This window comes from Ochotona princeps, chromosome 3 (assembly GCF_030435755.1).
Source record: "Ochotona princeps isolate mOchPri1 chromosome 3, mOchPri1.hap1, whole genome shotgun sequence".
NCBI lineage: Eukaryota > Metazoa > Chordata > Mammalia > Lagomorpha > Ochotonidae > Ochotona > Ochotona princeps.
This window is the reverse complement of record NC_080834.1, coordinates 46,086,106-46,089,911: the sequence shown is the minus strand read 5'-3', so window position 1 is coordinate 46,089,911 and position 3,806 is coordinate 46,086,106. Positions and strand designations below refer to the sequence as shown.

General features: G+C 40.9%; 1 pseudogene; it reads right to left on the bottom strand.

The window, feature by feature from the left end:
• Positions 1 to 568: 568 nt before the first annotated feature.
• Positions 569 to 2,218, bottom strand: LOC131479856 (protein SET-like; annotated as a pseudogene).
• Between the last annotated feature and the right edge of the window lie 1,588 nt (positions 2,219 to 3,806).

Here is a 3,806-nt window from a genome sequence, read left to right as displayed (position 1 = left end):
CGGCGCCCATATGGGATCCCGGGGCTTCCAAGGCGAGGACTTTAGCCTCTAGGCCACGCCGCCGGGCCCATCAAATTGTACACTTTTTAACATTTAAAACTGAGCATCTTTTCTTGTCCAGTGAAACAAAAAGAAAATTTAAAAATAAACAGGAACAAAATTACAATGGAGAATGTCAATTCCAAGTAAGATCCTACAGGTTCTGCTGATTCTCCCATCAAGTGGCAGGGCTTAAGTCATCATTAGCAGAGAAGTTTATTTTTGGTTTTTTAAAGTGTCACCTTAAACTGCAAGGATGTCTGTTAAACATGGCAATGAAACAGGTCAAGGGAGAAGCCGTGTTGTCAGAATGCCCACGGAACCCACCCAAACATCTCAAACCCATCCTTCGCTGACCTTCTAGAACCCCATTTTTTTAAGGTATTTTTTTTTTTAAGAGAAAGTAGACAGATACATGTTGGTGAATGAGAACTGTCTGCATTCACATAGAGACAGAGTGTAATCTCTGAGCCCAATATAATGAGAAAAGAGGGAAAAACTGTAATTTTATGCACAACTAGTCAGGGGCCTAGCAGCCGCTAGCTCTCGGCTGAGCCAGGGGAGCAGAAGGTTTGGTTTTTCCACAGAGCACGGTGATGGTGATTCTAAACAGTTTGTGGAGACAAGAGGAAATGAGCCAATCGCAAAAGGTTAGATACCACATGTTTGCGTTAATTTAAGATGATATGATGTTATGTAAAACATGTAATGCTATGTATGTTATGTTATAAGTTGTGTATAAACTAAAATTGAAATGTCAATGAGGTGGTCACAGAATGTGGTTAAGAACTCGCATTGATTTTTAACATATTGGTTACTCATTACTATGCCAACTAATTCCATAATGATGTAAATTTTTGCTGATGGTATATGGGAAGGGTCTCCCTTAGAAGCCGTTGAACTAGGCCGGACAGCAAGATGCTGGACTCTATGTTTGGTATATGCTTGCAGTGAGGGAATCTCAACTGAGCTTGAACTGTGGTTATGTAACAAGGTGGAATAACCCAACATGGGGGGAGGGTGTCGGGAGGGGTGGGGGTATCCCAGTAGTTATTAAACTGTGTCACATAATACAATGTAATTAAATAAAATAAAAAAAAGAAAAAAAAGAAAATGAAATTTGGAACAGATAGGGGCAAGAGGTTATTTTCCCATTATATTCTGCGTAAGGTATTAACCCACAATAAGGTGATAACCATGGAGTAAAGAGACCTCAAAACCAGGGAGTTAGCACAGAGCGAAAAAAAATAGGACAGCAACTTGCTCCCAGGGACTGGAGAAATTAAACACACACACACACACACACACACACACACACACACACACACAAGGTTGGAATCCATCAGTGTTTTCTGTGAGGCATCTTCTCCTTCATCCTCCACTCCTTCTTCTCCTTCATCCTTCTCTCCTTCTTCATCTTCATCCTCATCCCCTGCCTCGTCGATGTCTTCCAATCCTTCTTCATCATCGTCACCTTCTCCTCCCCTTCCTCATCATCCATATCTGGAACCAAGACGTACTGCAGCGGGTTGGGCCAGTTGTCCTGATGGCCTCGCCCAGCTGGTCCGAGTGGTCGGTGAACCAGGTGAAGAAGCTCTCGGGCTCCTCCTGCCGCTTCCTGCTGGCTCTGTTCTGTGTTGGACTTGACCGCCTCATCAGGTCCTTTCCGGATTTCCATTGTATCTCAGTGGACTTTCAGGAAGGATCACCAATCTCGTTCAGATGGAATTCTTTGGAAAGAACTTTATTTTCAAAGTAAGGGTTTCATCAAAGCAAAAATCTATTCTGTAACCTGATTTAATACCTTCAAACTGTCACTTCGACTCCGGTGAGATAATGCAGCGCCTCCTCATCCTCTTCCCCCAACAGTGCAGACACTTGTGGATGGTTGACAAAAGTTGTTACCCAAAAATTTGGGATTTTGGCAATCAATTCTGACATCTTCTGAAAACATGGTTGGAGGAGTTTGTTAGAGCTCTGTTCCACTTTTAAAATCTCCTCGTTGGCTTGTTCATTAAGTCTATTTCATTCTGCACTTCATCGACATGTTCAATTGCTTCTTGTTCTTTTTCCGCTCGGCCAGATCCTGAGAGGTTGCTGGGTCCGCTGGCTTGGGACCTGGAGCCGGTCTGGGCTTCTTCCTTTGCGGCTGGAACGAAGCTGGGCGTTTGGGGGCCATGGTTTCAAGGAACTTAGCCTCATCACCAACCCGGAAGGAAACAGCTGAGCACTGGGACTCAAGGGCAATTTCTTGTTCTGATGCTTGTGCAATCAAGATACAGAAAGAGATGGTTTTTCAGGACTATTGATTTTATTTGCTTCAAAATATTATATCCTGCTAATGTTTCAATTTCATAAGTTTCCAGAGATTCTAGGTGGGAATCATGACACAACTGATTGACGCAATAGTAGCTCTATGTCATTTTATGATGATAATTTAGAAACGTTCAGAGACAGTCTAACGTTCAAAGCTGGGAAAGAGCATACCTTTTATAAGCTGAGAAAATGACCTGTCTTTTGAGTTGCTCAGGGAAATGCCTGATTCAGGAACCAAGGCTTTCCATATGAACCAACATAATCAAATACAAGCTGTTTTGTTACTCTCTACTCAGAGCTAATTGTTCCAACTAGGAATTGCAATTTAAAGAAGTTTTAGTGCCTCATTTAGAAAGTACCCAGGGGCCCGGCATGATAGCGTAATGGTTAAGGTCCTCGCCTTGAACGTGCCAGGATACCATACGGTAGCCGGTTCTAATCCCTGCAGCTCCATTTCCCATCTAGCTCCCTGCTTGTGGCCTGGGGAAGCAGTCGAGAATGGCCCAGAGCCTTGGGACCCTGCACCCACATGGGAGACCCAGAAAGAAGTTCCTGGCTCTTGGCTTTGGATCAGCGCAGCACCGGCCACGGCGGTCACTTGGGGAGTGAATCTTCGGACGGAAGATCTTCCTCTCTGTCTCTCCTCCTCTCTGTACATCTGCCTTTCCGATAAAATAAATAAATCTTAAAAAAAAAAAAAAAGTATTCTGAACTTCAAGCTTGGTCCTTCACCCCCATCCCACATTTAAGCTAACAAAAACTTAACTATACACAATGAAAACAAAATCAGACACTTCTTTGGATTGTTATAGATTTTATTAAAGTTTGTCTTGAAAGAACTAAATGTATTATTCTGAGTTCTCTCTAATTTTTAAAGCATGAGTTTTATAATTCTGTGTAAAATGTGTTACAAAAGAACTTTCAAAACGTACATAATTATAAGTCCACTTATTTCTTTCCTTTTGTTAAAAATACCAGTAGGACCTGTATTGCAAATTAAGTTCAAAACTAGCCATTTTGTATCTATGTTCCTACTGTTATTTGTGATTGAAATAAGTGTTTTGAAATAAGACCTTTTGTATGCAGTAATAATTTTATCTATTTTAAATATCTTTAAACAGTCTCACATTGGGGTCATGATCTCTCACAAAGACTATTCTCCTTTAGAAAAAGACCCGTGAGCATCCAAGAAAAAGTCAGGCTTTTTCAATCCATTTTGAATACAAAAGGACAGTGCAGCTATTTAAAAAGCCTGCTAGTAATTAAATGGATAACTGAAGAGCCAATTTGTAATAAGAATTTTCAGACACAAGCTCATTGTGCTGAAATGAACTTAAAATTGTAATGGAATATTTGCATATGTGAATTATCTGCATTTTCAAAACAGTGGAAAAACTGGAATTCTCTTTTTAATATATTTCAATGTATCTACATTTGCATAATGAATTGGA